Source organism: Amphiura filiformis, chromosome 15, assembly GCF_039555335.1.
Source record: "Amphiura filiformis chromosome 15, Afil_fr2py, whole genome shotgun sequence".
Classification (NCBI taxonomy): Eukaryota; Metazoa; Echinodermata; class Ophiuroidea; order Amphilepidida; family Amphiuridae; genus Amphiura; species Amphiura filiformis.
This window is the reverse complement of record NC_092642.1, coordinates 16,554,266-16,576,477: the sequence shown is the minus strand read 5'-3', so window position 1 is coordinate 16,576,477 and position 22,212 is coordinate 16,554,266. Positions and strand designations below refer to the sequence as shown.

Here is a 22,212-nt window from a genome sequence, read left to right as displayed (position 1 = left end):
TGTTGACTGTACCTACCAAGTTTCATGCCCATATGACATCTACAACTTAGGGCCCATACATATGCCACATATGAGCCCTAGTGATCTTGTACTTTTAGAGCTAGGCTTGTCAATCTGTTGCACCATATTTTAACATTTGGGCCCCTGGGGCCCATAATATATAACATATGGGGCTCTTGTATATTTGTAAATATAGAGTACCCCTAGTGTGTGATCCAACTCAGGGCCCTGAGGCTGCTTTATTTGATGAGAAATGGAGTGATTTGTATTTTCACATTTGGGCCCCTGAGGCCCGTGACCTTTGACCTCTGGGGCCAAGATGGGCAAAAGGCACTTCTACGGGGTAGGGCCCATAAGTGTACCACATATGGGCCCCAGGGCCTTTGTAGTTTTAGCGCTAGCCTTGACAGAATGATGTGTTTGATGGAGAAGAAGGAGATGGAGAAGGAGAAGAAACCACAGGATGGGAAGATACCCTGCATGCTATTGCATGCGGGTATAAGAAACCACAGGATGGCAATATACCCGTCCATGCTTCGCATGCGGGTATAATATGTGATAGATGAAGAGGTAAACATTAGTTCATACATACTCACGATATAACGACGTTTCTGATTGGATTTGGGCCCTTTTTTGCTGGTCATAAATTCCGTTTATGACCAGTACGCAGGGCATAAACAAGCTGCGTCACGCAGCATTGGAACCCAATTAACACAATCCACGATTTGCTAGTGTTGCGTGACATCGCGCATGTCACCAGCGCCCATCTCACGCGGAGCGCAAAAGATAACGCGTTGACTCCCGGCCGTTGACCTCATGAACCGAGCTGCTTCCTGCAAGTAGGCCTACTCATTTTCTTCCAATTTATGAAGGAAAACGGTATGGAAATGTTATTTAAACTTGTAAACCCTTATTATTTTCATCTGTATTGAATTGCTAAGAATGTTGGGTATGTATGAACGGGGTTCATTCATTCATTTCGGGCATGATCGCTGTTTATGAATGAACCCCTAATTAATGGTTTGCATACAGGATAACAAACTGTAATTTTTTCATAATTTTTTTCTGATTTTTTTTTCCTTTTTTTCAAATTAACTGTGAATGATCCTGAAATGTCATAATAGGTCGAGTGGTTCTCCAAAGTCGCCGAAAACTTTGATTTTTTTTTTTTTTTAATAAATAAATAAATAAATTTTTTTTCAAATTTTTTTTCCTGCGACCTCAAGTACTTTCTGGGAACACTGTTCCCACAGTTTTTGGAGGCCTGGCCCATGCATGTTTTCAGTACATATCCACGAAAAAAGCATATTCCCAAAATTTCACTTCATTCCGATATTGCGTTTGCGAGTTATGCATATGTGTATTACACTGCTCCATGATAGACAATACGTTGTAATATGGGAATCAGAAACAACACATTGAAGTGGCTTGAGTCTTTCCTTACTTGTCGTCACCAGCAGGTGGTTTTGGAAGGAGTTTCGTCCACCAGAGCTAGTGTTACGTCGGGGTCCCCAAGGTACAGTCTTGGGACCCCTACTGTTTTTGGCATACATTAATGATTTGCCGTCAAAAGTTCACTCAAAGGTCAGATTTTTATGGACGATTGTATTCTCTACAACAGAATACAATCCACCGAGGATTCGAGAAACTCCAAGAAGATCTTGATGCTTTAGTCAAGTGGGAGAGAGACTGGCAGATGTCTTTTAATTCTTCCAAGTGCTTCAGTATGAGAGTCACTCACAAGAGGAATCCAGTTACCAAGAATTACAAGATGGGTCACCATATCCTCGAGGAGGTGAAACATCACCCGCATACCTCGGCGTTGAACTTAGCAATGATTTGAAATGGTCTACTCACATCAATCAAACTGTTACCAAGGCTAATAAAATGCTGGGCTTGCTGAAGAGAAACATATATTACTGCAACAACAGCACTAAGTCTATTGCCTACAAGTCCCTGATAAGACCCAAGTTAGAGTACTGCTCCGGGATCTGGGATCCACAGCACAAATCAGATGGGGATAAGTTAGAAAGAATCCAAAAAAGAGCTGCCAGGTTTACTGTTGGCGACTACAGCAGGGAGTCCAGTATCACTAAAATTCTTGCTGATTTAGAGTGGGAACCTCTTCAGGACCGTAGGACCAAATTACGCTTGACGACCATCTACAAAGAAACTCACGGGTACATACCAAGTAACATCAAATGTCATCTTCGTGATACAAATTCATCCAGTCAACCCAGGACCAGGCAATCGGGGCCTTATCTTACAACATAATCACCACAAACAAAGACTGTTATAGGCACTCGCTTTATCCAAAGACTATTCGCGAATGGAACCAACTCGACCAGAACCTACGCACCGCACCCGACGTCAAGACCTTCAAGACCAATCTAGAAACCATCGACATCAAGACGCTGACTTCAAAGGCCCACTTTAATATTTAACGCGACTTGCACATGACCCCCAACGTGTGCGACAACCAGAGATGGTGATTGTACGTGACAAGACAGATACAGATACAGATTTCGTTCTGGTGCACCAGAACGAAATTCAAATTTCACGATATCTTTGCTTTTGCTAAACGAATTAATCTGCAAGAAATATTTTGTACATAAACATGTAGCCAGAGGTTTCCAGTGATATAAAAATCTCAACTTTTTTTGAGAAAAGTGGGGGGATGAGGCTGTGGATCACGAAATGCCCTTTTAAGTTACCAGTGCAGTATTTAAATCACACACACACATGTACACCCCTACCCACATAACCCTGAAAATGGGGACATGGGTAGAGATGTAGGAAATTGGGGACAACCTATTGCATGACATTATGCTTGAAATTTTTATTGCTTATGTGTAGGTATACCCTACTTATCAACAATCTGTAGTGGGAATTACAAATGTCAAATTCCTTGTCCTAGTGATTTTTTACATTGGAACTGTGGACACACACCAATACACACTCAATGAGATTTTTAACATGAAATATGGGGATATAGAATATCCCCATTTTAAATGTAAAGTTCTGGAAGTGTGTATGGGTATTTAACATATTAACTGGGGACATTGGAACTGTGGACACACACCAATACACACCCAAATGAGTTTTTAACATGAAAGAGGGGAAAACGGAGTGCGTTCATATAAAATGTGAACAACCCCTCTCAAGTTCTGGAAGGGTGTGTATATAAATGTTTAAAGCCAATTTTAGCTACTTTAGGAACCCTGAAAGTACATTGTATGTTTTAATTCTCCCAGTCCTGGGGTTCTTTCAGATCTGGAAAAATTATTCTTGTGCAATATTTGCCACATTTCCCTTCAACATGGCAGGATTCCCACAGGAGTCAATTGGGGAAGTAGGGATATCTCCAATTCTCTTTTGATTACATGGGGTGTGGCAGAATGTTGCAATTGGTCGTATGCCATGAACTGGGTGCGCTAAAATGGGGGAGCCATTTTTTGTCAAGTTTCATTCAAGTTTATTCTTAAAGTACTTGACTGTGTTCAAAGTATTTGGTATCAATTTATTGCTAGAGGTCTGCTCTAAAAATAAAACCATTTCCAGCCCATTTGGACTAGTATTGCATTAGTGTTGCATTTGAACTACAGGGTGTCCCAAAACAAAGAGGCCCCACATTGCGCCCTCTTTTTCTCCTATTTCTGAAACGTTGATCAAATATATTTTGGTATGTAAAGAAACCCTAAATCGTTAGCTTTAATTAAACCAAAACAATTCTTTCAATCGGCTCACAATTTTTGAAGATATGCCCTCTTTAAGAAATGTACCTGTTTCTCACTCTGTCCACGGATGAGGTTTGGCTACATCAAAGATTTAAACGAAACGCACAGTTAATGACATGGATAGATAATAGCATTAGTCTTGGGAAAGCATTCACTATAAGCGAGGATCACCAGCTAGCTTCAAACATCTTCGCAACCCCAGATTACTGCTGCATTCGCAAGTATCCGGCGCACAAGGCCTTAAGGATGGTGCATAACGCAATTAATGCAATGAGAACTAGGGCTGAAACCTGTATTCATAACGGAGGCAACCAGGTAGAGGGCAGAGCAGCACAGTAAACTCACTTCAAAAGAACCAAAGACAAACTAAACAGCCCTTTTCAGGGGTACCTTTTATTCCAAAAAGAGAAATGACTTATGTTGTCAATAAAAAGAAAGCAAGAAACGAAAAACATAAGTAATTGCAAGTATAGCAAAAGAAGTCCCATCCCACATCAATTTCGCCCAAATTAATGACACTTAACAAAATCCATAACCCATAAGCCCACCGGTAAAGCCCATTCCCTTAAATAAAGTTGTTATCATCGAGGAATGGTTTATATTCATGCATGGTATATGCACTTTTCAATCTTTGAAGTAGCCAAACCTCCTCCGTGGACAGAGTGAAAAACGGATACATTTCTTTAAAAGGACATATCTGCAAAAGTTATGAGCCGATTGAAATAATTGTTTTGGTTTATTAAAGCTAACGATTGTAGGTTTCTTTACATACCAAAATATATTTGATCAACTTTTCAGAAATAGGAGAAAAAGAGGCGCAATGTGGGGCCTCTTTTTTGGGACACCCTGTACAAGTGTAGGGAATTGAAGGAAAGGATGTATACAAACAAGCTAAGCATGATTCAAATGTGGTTATTCCAACAGGTTGTGTTCTTTATGTTGGAATAGATATGATACATGAAAACAATAAATTTGTACTTTGGGTTCAAGACCATGAAGACAATATGTGCTCAATATCCGCCTAATAATATACCATATTTAAAGTCACCCTGTATAGTACCATTTTGCATAGAGATGACAAATAATATATGTACTTAACAGAATGTACAAAGGGCCATTTAATTACATAGAAGAAAATGAAGTTTGTATTCCATGACTACACTTACTACATTAAACCTGTTTAATTTTGATGAATTTCGTACTATTGTCTGTCCAAATAACTTAGACACCCGGTTTTTAGGATATATTTCGAAAAGTTTTCACTTTGGAAAAAAGTCATGAAAGAAAAGTTGCTAAACACGGTCAGACCTAACAGAAATTATTAGTAAAGCGGTGAAAAAATATTCTTCCTTGTCTACTTTTATTCAATTTTGACCGATTTACAGCAAGATATCTGGGTCCAGCCGAATATTCCTAATGACTTGAAACTTTTGATGGGATAATCTATTTACAGTAAGGGGTGTTTGAACATTGTAATCATGCATATTGATCAGTGATTCCACCCTTTTTCTTTGATCCTTTTACTAATTCACAATAATGGCGGTCTACTCAAATGCATTCAACAAAAGCATGTTTGCAATCTACCATGAGAGGTCGTCTCACACACATAACAAATACACTACGATCAAATAGGTTGATGACAATATTTGATTGAATGGACTGCACTGTGCCATGATTTCGGTGAAGGACACCGGTTCAAATCCTGTGTTTGGAGCCAATCAATAATTCCATGCACAACCTCTATAAAGCAGTATTCAGACTTTTTATTGTACGTACAATATTGTATGCAACATATCTACGTTGTTTAATCTATTGCCATTCTATTTCCAGTAATGTTTAAGTTCTAACGAATGTTTGATGACGTAAAATCGATAATATATTTCTACTAGATATTACATGTAACATATTATCGATTTTTCGTCATCAAACATTCGTTAGAACTTAAACATTACTGGAAATAGAATGGCAATAGATAAAATAACATAGATATGTTGCATACAATATTGTACGTACAATACTCGGAGTCTGTGGAGCGCTTAACTCAAAAGATGTCACAGTTGGTGCATTATAACAAATGATAGAGCAAGTTACTATGTGGCTGGAGTGTATTGTGAATTATACTCCTCACCAATAACATCAGAACATTTATAGTGCAATTGGTATTTTCTTAGAATTGGGCCAAGCCAAAAGCATGCACAGAAGAAGATTCAAATACCGCGCCGAATTGTTGTAATTGGTTGAGGGACAGCTGGGATCACTAATACACTAAGAATAAATATGCCAATTAGAAACACTGTCTGCATTTTATGAACTGAATTATATTCTTCATTTTTATAAAATGTTTTTGGTGAGAAGTATAATTAATTTACTATTCATCCATTCACTATCCAAAATCACCATACCTACAAATCTGTATAATGAGACCTTCCAAAATAATGGTACCCAACTTCTACCGGATTATTTTTAAAGTGTTGAGAAAAACCTTCCAATTTCAATAGAATTTCTGGTAAACTCTCACTCAATGCTTTGGAAACACAAAAATCCCGTTAGGTCTCAGCGAATGTTAAAACTTTTCTTTCATGACTTTCTTTAAAAGTTAATATTTTTTCAAATAAGTAACAAAAACTGGGTGTCTAAGTTAATTGGACAGACAATAATGAGTCAAACATAATCACCCTGTATAATATGTTGATCACCCTGTATACTTAATATTTGAGTATAACTATGGGCAGAAACTCACGACTCATGTATTTCTCTTTCTAATTTACATTTTCAGTGATGAAATATAGGACTGCTACTTAAATAAAGAAGTTAATTGATCTTCAAATTAATTTTTTGCATCAAAAATACAGTCGAATTTGACCACCCTGTATGATCAACACAGAACACCACCAGTCGTCCCGTTTATGATTTGTTTGTGGGCCATTGTCATATTTTTTTTAATCAACATCTGTTTTGACTTGTACATTTTGGGAGAAAAAGATGACTCAGGTATATCAAAATTTCAAAATATGTATTTTTTTTAATGTTACACCCTATAGGAATTTTACCCGCCCTGAATATTGGATCTCTTTTTGCCGTATCTAACATCCTTGTAATAAGTTTTCCAAAAATATATACGTCTGTGCACTTTAAAAATGTAAGGAATAAAAGTTATGCTTACTGCAGTACATATTGGTGACGTTTATGTCATTTTTATTTAATATTCATGACATACGACCAATTACAGACACTTATTTCATGCTGAAATTGGGGATACATACAAGGATTCTTACTAGTCAATTGGGGAAGAACCCATGAAATAAGGATATCTTCATATTTCTCTTTTGTTTACATGGGGATGTGGCAGAATATAACAATCAGACACTTATTTCATGCTGAAATTGGGGATACACACAAGGATTCTTACCAGTCAATTGGGGAATCGAATTGAACACAAAGGTGTGGCAGAGTGTCGCTCTCACAGACACTTATTTCATGCTGCAATTGGGGATACACACAAGGGTTCTTACCAGTCAATTGGGGAAGTACATGCTAAATGTGAATATATTCATTGGGCATTTAGGTGTGGCAGTGTCACAGTGGCAGGGTTCTTACCAGTCAATTGGGGAAGTACCGCGAAATGTGAATTGGGCATTAAGGTGTGGCAGTGTCGCTATCACAGACACTTATTTCATGCTGCAATTGGGGATACACACAAGGATTCTTCCCAGTCAATTGGGGAAGTACCGCGAAATGGGAATATATTCATTGAGCATTAAGGTGTGGCAGAGTGTCGCTCTCACAGACACTTATTTCATGCTGCCATTGGGGATACACACAAGGATTCTTACCAGTCAATTGGGGAATCGAATTGGACACAAAGGTGTGGCAGAGTGTCGCTCTCACCGCGAAATGGGAATATATTCATTGGGCATTAAGGTGTGGCAGAGTGTCGCTCTCACAGACACTTATTTCATGCTGCAATTGGGGATTCACACAAGGATTCTTACCAGTCAATTGCGGAAGTACTGCGAAATGGGAATATAAACATTGGGCACAAAGGTGTGGCAGTGTCGCTATCACAGGCACTTACTTCATGCTGAAAATGTGCTATTTCAGATTATCCACACCCCCCCCCCCATTTCCCACTCCTTTTCCTCTCAATATTGCATGGGAATTCCCATCACGAAAATGCCTAGATTGAATGGCTATAATGCCTATTGCTCGGAATTCCATTTATGTAAATACCTATTGTTTGGGAATTCCCATCAGAAAAATGCCTCTTGCATTGGAAATTCTCATCACAAAGTAAAGTACTCAAACAAAAATGTGCAATTGTATTACAAAAAATAACCAAAACATGAGATTAAAATTGGTCTGAAACTGGGGTAAGGGCTCTGGTATGAACGTTTGTCATTTGGACAGTATTTTTTGTGGGACATGAGAGCACATCATGCATCAGACATATCGAATTGAATTCTGAATACGAGGAATGTCCTGATGATATCAAATAATTTTGATTTTTTGAAATTTGTGATATAATTGGCAAGATTTTTTGGCAGGCCGAGAGGGGTTGGGAAGTGATTTTTGGCAGGCCCAGAGGGGGCAAATGAGTCCTCGAAGTAAACTTTCTAAATCTAATGATAAATCCAAGCAATCCAGGTAAATCATCCACATAGTAAATTGCTCAACCAGGCCATCCTACACTCATTGCATTATGTTCTGATGTTCTGATCTGATGAGCGTAGGTTGGCCTAGCCTGCTTGGCTTGCCTTCATGAAACAATGTTGTAAACAACAATGTTTAATCAACCACCAAGTTCATTTTAAATATAAATCTAATGATGTGTACTTAAAGTGTATGTAGCTGGGATGAAAAGCTGACAATCAAATGAAATGTTTGACCTTTCAGTATTGAAGATATGGATTTTTCCCAAAAACACCTAATTTTTATTTTTTGTGGTGTTTTTGGGAAAAAATCCATATCTTCAATAGCTACATACACTTTTTATCCCAGCTACATACACTTTAAGTACATATCATTAGATATGCCAAAAATCACTTCCCAACCCCTCTCGGCCTGCCAAAAATCTTGCCCCTCCCCCTCCCATGCTAAATTTTTGGGACCTAAATGTGTAAACCTTAAGGGATCTGGAATGAGCGTTTTGACAGTATTTTTTGTGGGACATGAGAGCACATCAGGATGATCAGACATATCCATAATAATAATGATATCAAATAATTTTAATTTTTTGAAATTCACGATATAATACAAATTTTATGACAAATTATTAAAATTTGATATTTTTCACATTTTGATATATAACAGTCCTCGAAGTAAATTTTATAAATCTAATGATATATTCTTAAAGTGTATGTAGCTGGGAGGAAAAGCCGACAATCAATTGAAAATTTTGACCTTTCATATTGAAGATATGGATTTTTTCCCCAAAAGACCTAACTGATCGTCGGCTTTTCATCCTACCTACATACACTTTAAGTACATAATTATCATCAGATTTATAAAGTTTACTTCGAGTACTGTTAAATATCAAAAATATCAATTTTTACTGCGAATTTCAAAAAATGATATCAGAAGGACATTCTTTGTATTCAGAATGCAATTCGATATGTCTGGTGTGCTCTAATGTCCCACAATAAATACTGTCCAAACATTCATACCCCATCCCTTAAATGGTCTATATTGTGAGTGCAACAAACAGGAAAATTTGCATATTTTAAGCATACTGCTTTTTAAGCATTTTATTTAAAAAGGGGCCCCATTAAGGAACCGGATAACAACGTTTGCACAGTATTTTTTGTGGGACCTGAGAGCACATCAGACATACCGAATAAGTATTCTTTGAAATTTGCGATATGATACAAATTTTATGGCAAATTATAAAATATTACTATTTTTTTCATTTTTGATATTAACAGTCCACGGAGTAAACTTTAAATCTAATGATATGTAAAGTGTATGTAGCTGGGATGAAAAGCCAATGATCATTTAAAAATTCTAACCTTTCATATTGAAGATATACATTTTTTTTTTTCCAAAAAGACGAAATGTAAAAATTTTCATATGATGAACGACTTTTCATCCCAGCTACTTACACTTTAAGTACAAAATTATCATTAGATTTATTCAATTTACTTTGATGACTGTTAAATTTCAAAAATATCAATTTTTAATCATTATATCGCAAATTTCAAAAAATCTACATTATTTGATATCAGAAGAACATTCCTTGTATTCAAAATGCAATTCAATATGTATGATGTGCTCTCAGGTCCCACAAAAAATATGTGAAAATGTCGCTATCCGAGCCCTTAATGTGTGCCAAAAATCACTTGCCCCCCTCTTGGCTTGCCAAAAATGGGTTGCACCCTTCCCCTCTCAGCTGGTCAAAATGTCTTCCTTCCAATTCCCAACCCCGCTCTTAATTATTGGTGAAGGGATGATTATGCAATCTAATGTTCAGTTATCAGTAGACCTATATTTTTAGAGAAAAGATTGGTATAGCTATATATTTTACCTTCATGCAAATTAATTGAAGTTTTAGGTAAAAAGAAGCTATGTTTTTGCATGCAAAACATGCATATAGAGATTGTAATATGGCTGGTTGTGAAGAAATTCCAACCAAAAGGCCATTTATTCCATGGGGAAAAAGACACTAAAGTTTCTCTATTTTTGAGGAACTATATAAAGTTATCGTAGAACGTGTTTCGATTAATGGTGATCAAGACTTAATTGATCTTTTTATTAATCTCATCAGCTACATTTTGCTCAGCTTAATTTAGGTATATTTGTTCACAGTAGAAACATAAATCTGCATAGCTATATAACTTGGGTCTAAAATGCCTTTTTGACATTGGCAATTTGGTCCATTTTAAGTGACGGAGTTTTGCTCTAAAAATGGCAAATGCAATGTCTATTATGGCATTGTGTAAGCCTATACTAACATATAGTGATGTTCTTCTATGAAAATTAAGCATGAGTGGTTTTGATTTCATTCAAATGGATATCTTTTCTTTATTAGAAAAGAGTAGACCTATTAGTAGGCTTACATATCATAATAATGAAAATCTAGTTGGGTACAATAGGTATATAGGTCGTATTTGTTTGGTATAAACTGAGGAGTAGGCCCTATTATACAAGTGCCTTCATAGTGGGTGACAACACCGGGTGGACTCCATAAGTGGGTTTATCCTCTGTGGTGGTTCTGAAAAGAATGTGTGATTGGAAGCATGTAGGTGATTTATTTTTTCATGCATACATTTTTGAGAAACATAAATGCTTTTAAGGGCATATTTTTAACCCTTTTTTCAAATAGGGAGCTTGCTACGGAATTGTTTAAATGTTTTAACCACTAATATGTATTTCTAAATAAAATGATGCAAATACACTTTCAGCTCTTCATTAAAGCATCAAATTATACATTATCTGAATAATAATAATAATAATAATAAAATATATTTTTGAGCGCCTCACAACAAAAGCAAGTTCACCAAGCGCTTTACAAAGCAAAATACATGAAAGCTAAATACACAAATTATTTGCAAGGTACAAGCCAGCTGTACAAGGTGGGACAAGTAATCTCCCATGTGACTAGTTATGTCTGGAGTGGGACATGGGAGCGCACAGTACATTTGGCGGGTCATTTGAGTAGGTCCAGCCATAGCATGGCAGATGCAGTATTATTCTGTTGAACAGAAAGTTAATTTTGTTCAGTTTTATTTCAAGAGACCAATCAGAAAATGGACAATATTCTTACAGTAATTTCAACTCAACAAAACCCAAACAAAGCCTAAATGCAAATTATTATTAATTTCATTATGTTGATGGCAGAAGAAATGCTTTCACCAAAAATTGGTGACTCCATATGTTACATTATAATATTTATAATATTTATAATATTATAATATAAAAATGGGTTCCACGCCGAGTTGAATCACATTAAACAGCGCACTATAATCCCGACTCTTAATTGTTTGCTAGATTCAAGCGAGGTCATCCGAAAATCTATCAAAGATAAATTTCTACTGATGCTGCTAAAAAGGTGCTTTTGGATGTTTATTCTGCACTTTACCAGTAGGCCTACTATAGTAATAAATTCACCAGATCTAATCCACCGTGCCAGGAAACTGAATTCCTGTACCATTGTGTACTCTGTAGTGTTTTTCATTGGCTTTCCCTACACCATGACATCTCATTTCATAAACTTATAAAACAGTTATAAGATACACACATTTGCTTGCATTTTCTTCATTAATGTTTATAATGCACCCATATTTATAAACAAAATTTCAGATTTTCAAGAATATGCCTATTTTTAAGCACATATTCTTACTAATTCCGACATGTCCATTATGAAACCGTGTGAAACTGACCCTCGAATCCAAAAAAATGGACCCTCAAATTCCAATAATTAAATTCCTTTTGCTGGAAAATACACTAGGCCTATTATTATGTCAAGGACTCACAACATGCCCTTAGGCTTCTCAACGATGTTCACTTCATTCAATCAGGGTCTACTCTCACATCCCTGATTCAATGCAAATCAATCACTACTATTCACTATGGATGTGAAGTCCTTGTACACCAGTATCCCACATGACGAAAGTGACTACGAGCTTTACGTCATTTCCTTGACAGACGAAGATCAAAGAACCATCAACTGACACTATTTGTCGACTTGCTGAACTTGTTCGAATCTCAATTGCTTTGAATTCAATGGACAGTTTTACCTTCAGACCCAGGGCGTAAAGATGGGTACCAGATTCGGACCAGTATATGCTTGTATCTTCATGGGTTTCATTGAACAACAGTTTCTACAACAGTATAAGGGTCCAAAACCTCATCACTTTCTCAGATACATTGATGACATAATCGCGAAGCTAACTGCAGAGAAGAAGATTTGTTACACTTCATGGAATTTGTCAATCAATTCCACCCGGCGCTTAGATATACCTGGGAAATCTCCAACGAACAGATCAGTTTCCTAGACATCATGATCACCATCGATGGCAATCATCTCTGCACTTCAGTACACTACAAGAGCACTGACTCCCATTCGTACTTGACCTACACATCATCACATCCCAAGTCATGTAAGAATTCCATACCGTTCTCACAACTTCTCCGCCTGAGACGACTATGTAGCAGTGAAGCCGACTTCAGCAAGCAATCCTTGGACATGATCCAGTTCTTCAAGTCTTGTGGTTACCTCGACAATGTAAACTCTGCGGCATTACAGCGGGTTCATACCATCACCAGAGAAGAGAGCCTTCGCACTGAAGAGCGTGCCGACAATCACCAATGTCCCCTGCTTGTACTCGCATATCATCCAGCCACTGTTGCAGTAAGTAATGTGATCATGCGCAACTGGAAGATAATTAGTGATCATCCTACAACCACTGATATCTTCAAAGAACAACCCATTGTGTCCTACCGTCGTTACAAGAACGTTAAAGATCACCTTGTTCGCTCTTCACTACCACAAACAGATGAAGAGACGGTAGCCAACCACGGCACGGTAACCTGCAAGCGACGCAGATGCAACACCTGCCGCCATCTGAGGAACAACAACAGCGTAGCGGGACCCAGAGGAGTGTATCACATCAAGAAAACATTCAGTTGCATTTCAACCCATGTGATTCATTGCATTAGTTGCAAACGCCATCCCACCTGTCTATATATCGAGGAGAGAGAGCGTAGGTTGGCCGACAGATTTACAGAGCACAGACGCGATATCCTTCAGTTCTGCGTGACATCTCCCGACCAGTTCGGAGCACTTCACTACCAGTGACCACACCTTGGATGATGTCGAAGTGACAGCACTTACTCAAGTTTCAGATAGATGGAACAACAAATCATTTTCCAACTTGGGACACTCAAACCCAAGTAACCCAACGGCATGAATCTACAATTTAATGTATTCAATATAAATAAATGTGACTCTTAATTTCATCCATCATGCCGCTCAGTAGTCCAGGAGTTGCGATCTGCGTATCTGTTTTCGCTTTTTGTGTATTTCCTGCATGTTTATGGTATATAGCGCTTTACGCCAAGACGCACAACACGCGGTCGCCACACGCACACGCTTCACGCAACAATCTTTTCTTTGGTTGTTTTCAAGTACGTGAATCGCAGCCCACACTTGATAAAGGCCAAGGGTCGAAATATTGTGAATAAATCTGTGGATTAAATTCCCAGAAAATTAAAACGATTTGTTCCAAAATTCTTATTTAATGGATCTACTTAACTCCTCAAAAAGTTTGGAAACTTTAAAAACGGTTGTATATCAGACAATTTTGAAATCTATCTCCATATTGTTTCATACCAGCGAAAACATTGTTCTTTCCTGTCAACAATGACACCTCATTTGTGACGATAATTTATTCCACGGCTGAGTAACTTTCTTTGAAAGACAGAGAGGTCTCAAAGAAAATGTGCGAAATAGACCATTATCTGCGCTCATCTTATTGCTCTGAATGAATGAACGAGTTGTTTAATGCATGAATAAAAGAATGTATGAAATGTTGTTTGCAGTACATCATGTTGAATGAAAAGTGCTAGGATGGGATTAGCAGTTCTAGTACATGTGGATTCAAACAGATCAACATAAGTCAACCTATCTTGCTGGTCACTTCTTCATAGTGGTCATTTGCAAGAAAGTTCTAATCAAACATGGTTCAATTACCAGACCTGGATAAAGCTCGCGCTATTGGTCAGCTTGAGGCTGGCATACCTCAGAATCATGTTACGGCGACTTTTGGATTTTCTTGCAGTATGATCTCCAAGCTAAAAGTCAAGTTTCGTCAGATCGGAGATGTTAAAGACAGACCCAGAAGTAGCCATACAAGAAAAAGAACGGCTTCAGAAGACCGGTAAGTGAGACTGGCAGTACTTTGAAACCGTTTTTAATGAAACAATGTGGCATTCCTTATTCATGTTTACTGATGCAAATGGCGCAGACAATGACAGATTTGGCACATTTTGTTTGAGACCTCCTTGTCTTTCAAAGACAGTTACTCAACAATGAAACAAGTTATGGTCACAAATTTGGTGTCATGTTTGACAGGAAAGAACAATGCTTGCATTGATATGAAATAATATGCAAATAGATTTCAAATTGTTCTGATATAAAGCCGTTCTGGTAAGTTTCCAAACTTTTTGACATATGGATATATGGACGAGAAATAAGATGCTGTATCGTGCATAAAGAATGGTCCGAGCCTATTTCATATGACACGGTGTATGGATTTCAAAAGACGGTGTTATAATAGATATCGGCAAGGGAATTATTACAGCATGACGCTTATGCGTGCCGCAATCCTCTTGACAATCAACCAATCAGAAAAGCACATTACAAAAATATTTTCGAGAGTTGAATTTATTTCAACTCAGAAATATATTTCAATTTTAATCTCGTTTCACGCTTAGCAGCACTTTGACTTGCGAAAAAGAAACAAAGGGGCAGTGATGATAAGTATACTCTGTGGAAAGCCATAGAGGCCTAATAATTAAATATATAGGCGTTAGTCTTTGCCAAATATTTATATTTTCTATGCGGAATTTCTTTTTGTATACATTACAATAAAAAAAGACGGGTCATACTTTTTAAACGGTCAACGCGGTTAGTAGTAGGACTATACTAATTGTAGTTCTATTAATTTTATTATGGTTGTTAATTATATGTATTAAAATTATTATTTTATTATAGTTTTATTAAAGTTGTATTAATTGTGGGATCATTAGTACCCATATAAGAGGCATTGCATATGATTAACATTATTCATGTTTTAATGTAGGCCTATTTTGGGATGATAAATAGAACATACTCCAACATTACATGTAATATCACCGATATCAACATGCACAAAGTGTTGCAAATTCATAACCCAGCGTGTTTATGTTGTAACCAGTTCTGCAACTCTTATTAATTTATTGTTTTACCCGTAAGTAGAGTGGTGTTGTGAAGTGTTTTGTGTCATCCGGCTTTTTTTTATATTCCAGCGTAGGCCTCTAAATACCGTACCAAACTATTCATGTTTATTGATAACATGAATAAAATCAAAGCAATTTTTATTACCGTATTATTATGTGGGATGTCTATAAAATTAATGTAGTAAATTATCCTCTTTTTTTGGTTTGTTTGTTTTAAAATTAGTAATTGAAGTATAAGCCTACTGTACAGTTACAATATTATGCAAGAAGACATCAAAAGGTGTTCATCATTGCGTGTAAGAACACTCACTAAATTTACCACTCTTAGAAATTGAGCAACTCCTTATGAATTAATTAAGCAACACCCAATATAACAAAATATATATTTTCCCTATACATACTGCTCATTCGACGTGTAATACTTTTTTGACGTCACGAAAAGTATTATACATAAAATATTATATGTAACATGTGGAGTCTGCAGACTGCCTTATAAGCGGTACCCTTGGACAATAGTATTACCCATATACGGATTCATTCAATAATTACCATATTATTCATTCATTAACATAATAGCAAAATTTGAACCTCTAAACTCAATATAGATATTGTTAAATCTATCATGTTACCTACGAATACCTGGGTTTCTTCACCTATCATTTAATAAAGTGTGAAGTGTATGCTTATAGTTCCTAAATGCTGCAATTGGGGATACACACAAGGATTCTTACCAGTCAATTGGGGAAATGCCGCAAAATAAGGATATACCCCCATTCCTCTTTTTTATAACATGAAGGTGTGGCAGAATGTTAAAATCACAGACACTTATTTCATTCAGGATAGATACAAGGATTCAATTGGGGAAGTACCGTGAAATAGGGATATCTTCATTTCTTTTTGTTACATGGGGATGTGCATGGCAATCAGACACTTATTTCATGCTGAAATTGGGGATACACAAAAGGTTTCTTACCAGTCAACTGGGGAAGTATCGCAAATTGGGCACAAAGGTGTGGCACAGTGTCGCTCTCACAGACACTTATTTCATGCTGCAATTGGGGATACACACAAGGATTCTTACCAGTCAATTGGGGAAAAATAATACCGCAAAAATAAGGATATCCCCATTCGATCTTCTTTTGATAACAGAATGTCACAATTGAAACCTGGGCCCAATTTTCAGCAGCTGTTCTCATAAAAGATTCTTCTCTACAGACTCCAGTACAAGGTATCAATTTGGAATTGGAGTGGCATAATTATAGTTTCTGTATTTTCTCATCTTCTCTGGTTTAATCAACAGTTCACACACCATGCAAAATGGAACAGGACATTGGTAAATGCCAGTTTAGGGATTGTGCAAAGGTCTTGATCGATGTGAATAAAGTGTTAAGTTTGTCACCCATTTTCCCTTGTGTGCTGTATGAGCATAAGAATTTATAAAGATGTTGTTTTAACAATAATAATTTTCCCTATCCAGTAATGATGTCCCGTGTTATATGAGATGATAGATATTGGCCTATACTGGTACAAAAAGAAATGTTAGTACCAAACTGGGGATGACGTACTACAATTACAAATCAGCAGGCCTAGGACCAGGCTAAGGTAGCCTAGGTCAACATAGTAGGCCTTATCCTGACAAAACCAAATCAACATCAAAGTTAAGGTCAACGGGAATATCCCCAATTAATATTTCCCCAATTGACTGGTACGGATCCTTGTGTGTATCCCCATTTACAGCATGAAACAAGTGTACATAAATTATGGGTATAATCAGAAATAATGGCACCAAAGTGTGACAAAGTGGTCAAAATTACAAAGAGTGTTCTTGCGACAAGTGAGTTTTGGAGCATTTAGTTTGCGCACCATGTAGTCTTTATATTTTCATAAGTAGACTATTAAGTGACTAATTTGAAAGAATGTGGTACTTAATAATAGCAAACATTTCAGAAAATGCCATGAAAACCCATGCAAAACTTTTTAACTTGTACATTTTTTACAGTGCATGTTTTAAATACAGTACCTCTTTTCACGCTAGCATGTAACACTCCTGACCATATGGAGAAGAAAATTGGGCATATTATTTTTACATGACAGCTATGACACCATATACAAAACACAGTTTTTGAAGGATGAATTTCCGTGCTGGTCTTTTTCATACAACAACCTCACGGTGCCATTATTTTTACTCTACCCATTATACATACCATTCTAGTTTTACTGTTTATAATACAGTGGCCATAAACCAGTAGAAGGGCCTATTAGATACCATTGTCAAATGAATAGAACTCACACCCTAGCATGTGATTTACTATGAGTATGAACATCACAAATTGAAAATCTAGGCCCCTATAAATAATATAAACCCGGAATATAAACTTGTTAATGAAGAAAACAGCATGAAATCAAAACAGTACTCTGATATCCACATTGCTGATATGAAATTCTGAATAGATATCAACAAGTAATCATGGTAATGATAAATTGGCTTCTGACAGAGTTACAACAATCCCCCAGAAATCAAGATTGGCAGCCAGAATGTTGACAAATTTCTGTAGGCTACATACTTGTCAATTTCAGCTTAGTTATAACCATGCAAAATTTAGTTCCGCAAACACAAAAGTTATATTTTGGCTTTTGGTTTAGGTAAAAACGTTTTAATAACATTAAAATTTCGGGTTATATAAAGGTCATGATAACGTTTTAAAACGTTTTGTATGAAAACACACTACAACAATATTTTTTAAATGTTTTCAAAAATGTTATTTTAAACTATTTTTGCAAACATTTTTGCCAAATATTTTGTCAATACTTAAATAACATTATGTTAAAATATTTGAACCCAGCAAACACAGAAATGTTCTTAAAATGATTTTTTTAAAACCTTTTAATAACATTTAAATGTCGGGTTATATAAAGGTCATGAAAACGTTTTTAAAACGTTATTGCAAATATTTTGGGCAAACATTTTTCGCATAAAATATTTTTTCAACCCCAAAATAACATTCTGTTTAGAATGTTTTGTATCAAGTTTTCAAGAATGTTTTTGAATGTTATTAAAACATTTTTATACCCTTAACCCGACATTTAACGTTTTCTGTAAAACATTTTTTGTTTGCTGAGCAGTAGATTATCAAAAATGTTTTTAAGGTTATGAAAACGTTTTATACTCTTAATATATCCTTATTACATTTAAACTTTTTCTGACAACCTTTTATATCCTTTTGCGAATGATGTCGAAAACGTTTTGTGTTTGCTGGGAAGTTACTTATGTTGAAGTTGAAAAATATGCGCAAGACAAATGAGCTGCTGGCCACATTAGGTTCACTTTTGTCCATGGAAACGGGGACATCAAATTGGGTTGGCTTATTATATTTTGTCAGTGGAAATGGGGAGATCACATCAGTTATTTTTTTCTGTGGAAATGGGGACACACTCAGCTTGATTTTTGACTGTGCAAACGGGGATGTCACAACAGTGTGGTTTTTGTCTGTTGATATGGGGATGTCACCTAAACTGTGTGTAAACTGCATTGTTAAAGCATCTTACACACATGTGTGTGGCAGATTGGGATAAAACCATGCAAACTGGGTATGTACCTCAAATCACCCCAGATTTTCAAAAATGCATTTTTACATCAAATTTTAACATATTATGACCATTAGAGAATTGGGGATATCCCCATTTCACCGTATGTCCCCAATTGATTGGTACGAATCCTTGTGTGTATCCCCAATTTCAGCATGAAACAAGTGCATTCATCACAGACATTTAGTGTCAGTGTCAGACAAGTGCACAGTTGTGACACTCTCTCCTAGACGTTCGCTTTTCGTATCTCTTTCCTTGTTGGAAAGGTATAACGTTCAGGAGATAGGAACATGTACCGTCATCCGGGATCTACTCTGCCATGTTTGGCTGAGTAACGTACATGAACACGGTCTTTTGTGCCTATGTAAATTAGTCATTGTGTAAAGCTGTGTTTATACCCATGGGTTGCTCATCATCAGACTGAATCCTTGACCGACAGAGGGTGTCAATATAGGCCTACGTGTCGCTTTTGAAAAACAGCGATTCATGCGCATGCTCAGCAGGCAAATACGACGGCGATTTAGTACACTGATCATGCGTGCGATTCAGATTTCTGCAAAAGCGATTGAGTATAACTATAAATGCGTCTTTAGAAATGACTGGCGATTGTGTGTTCTCAAGTGGGTTTTATCATGTTAATTAGTGACCTGACACACATTTGTATTGGTTCGATCAAGCATAGATTTTTTGTACTGGATCGTCCAAGCATCTCCAACAAATTTTTCAATGTAAGTGCCTCTGGCCCTAGTGGAAGTAAAAACGGATATAGTCTATGCCTGGCCAGAGTTCTAGGGCTACTCTCTCCCTCCAGTTAAACTTTCATCTGAGCATTTTGGAGAAATAGAAACCAAGTAGTATTTTCAAGTACTAAGTACTCATGCAATGATGCACTGATCGACTGACAGTGACACTCACTGCACTGTCACTGTGTCTGACACAGCATGTATTGTAAGCTTATAGTTATGTTGCAAGTGCATGCATGAAATTGAATTGACAATCATGACAATATTTATCACTCAAAAAAAATATTAACGTGCATTTATGTTAGGTAAAACACAACCTATATACCTTCAGCGAAACGGAAGCTGTCTTGACAATCTGTAGTTGAACTGGCGTCGACGACTTTGAAAGTAAATTGGTCTGGTAATTTGTTTGTGTAATTTTCGTTCCCTTATTTTTCTCCGACATGACCCTGCATTGAATAATGTTTTGGTGACGTAAAGTTGCTTAGCACCGCGACGCAGCAGACATGCGTTGTTAAACTATCCACCATTGGTCAAAACAGAACTTATGGGCTGGTAAAATTTACGTGTTTTTGTTATTATTTAGATAAAAATACGTTTTTATTTTAATAAAACAAAAGCAAATAAATAAAAATGCCATATGATATTCATAATGACATTTTTTTTTTTTTTTATCATAAAAAATGTTTTTATGTGAACAAAATAATGTTTTTCAAACAGCCAATCAAACCTTTTGTAAAGAACAGCCAAAAATACAGAATCACCTTTGACCTCAAAACTGTAACCCTAACGACGATCAGTTCGGCAAATCCGTCAAAACGAGCATATATACCAAAACGGGATGTACATCCCGAACGGGATGTATAAGCGGGAAGTACATCCCGAATGGGATGTATAAAACGCCATGCTTACAACCATGGAAGTAATACACATGGAAGCTGGTCAAATACTACATCAAAGTGAGTATCATACTTGCCGCGATACTGAACAAAAGCAGTACAGTTGAAAGTGGAACAATTGAGTCATCGGATGGTCAACGTGTACCATGTCTAAAATCAAAGTTCCCGCTTAAAAATCAATAGCAGTGCGAGGTCGTGTACTAAGTCCTGACAATGGGCTGTGTTATATTACCGCACAGAGGATGATTTAAGCACTTCCCAGCAAGTCTTGCGGTTAGCACAGCTGTGCGAGTGAACATGACACCACTGCCCGCCCACTGCATACACACGTGCATGGTGAAATTTGAATTTTGACAGATATATTTACAATAAAAACACCTTCTAAAGGTTGGTCGATTTCACATTTTATGTTATCTACAGTAGGTGTGAATTATCCTTCATGCATACATCACTTTAGATCTGAAATCGACCAAGTAATAATGACACACGGGCAATTCTAAAACAACATCTTTTGCACAGAGTTCAATGGGATTTGAAAAGTAAAGTGGCAGTTGAAACTCTAGTGATAACACTTTTACAGTGCATGATTTTTTTTTATCTTTCATGCCCCAAACGGGGCTTTTATTTCCCTGTGCTCAAAGAGGAAAACAAACAAACATACATATAATACAACAAAGACAAAACCATACATCACATGAAATTGTTTTACATTACATTGATCAAGTAAATATATTGATGAAATACAAAAAGGTATAGTTTACATTATACATGTTAACATATAATATGTACTATTCGGTACAAAAGGTTTCCAAGACACCCCACTTGTTTATAAAGTTTGACATGTTATTTTTACTCCTAGCAATCTGCTTTTCTAAATTATAATGAAATTTTATCAAGTTCTTAAAGGAGATTATAGAAGGAGTTTGGTTCCTGAATCTGCTGTCATAGATAACTTTTTTCATCAAAATGAGACATAAATTAATCAACCTGTCAGACTCTTTAAAACCAACACCAAACAGAATTTTGCTATAATCCAAATTTTCAACATTTTTTTGAAAATTTACCCCATACCATACTTTAAAATCATCCCACATCTTTACAGCATGGTTACAATTCCAAAAAAGATGCCTAGAAGTCTCAGGAAAATTTTTACAATGTGTACAAATTTCACTATCCACAATATTCATCTTAAACAATCTACTATTTGTCATCAAACAGTTTAAATTGATTTTATACTGAAACATTCTTGTTCTCACATCGTATGATGACTTAAAAGGCATGAGGTATATGTCCTTCCATTCATCGTCATTGACA

General features: G+C 36.5%; 1 protein-coding gene across 2 annotated transcripts in view; it reads right to left on the bottom strand.

Moving 5' to 3' along the window:
- Positions 1 to 20,486, bottom strand: part of LOC140171320 (IQ motif and ubiquitin-like domain-containing protein) — a 43,746-nt gene extending 23,260 nt beyond the window's left edge. Inside the window, exon 1 of one of the 2 annotated variants that reach the window (XM_072194556.1) lies at positions 20,325 to 20,486. The gene's annotated coding sequence lies outside the window, so the exon portion shown is untranslated. The remainder of the gene's footprint in view (positions 1 to 20,324) is intronic. The other variant, XM_072194555.1, reaches the window with a different exon arrangement.
- Between the last annotated feature and the right edge of the window lie 1,726 nt (positions 20,487 to 22,212).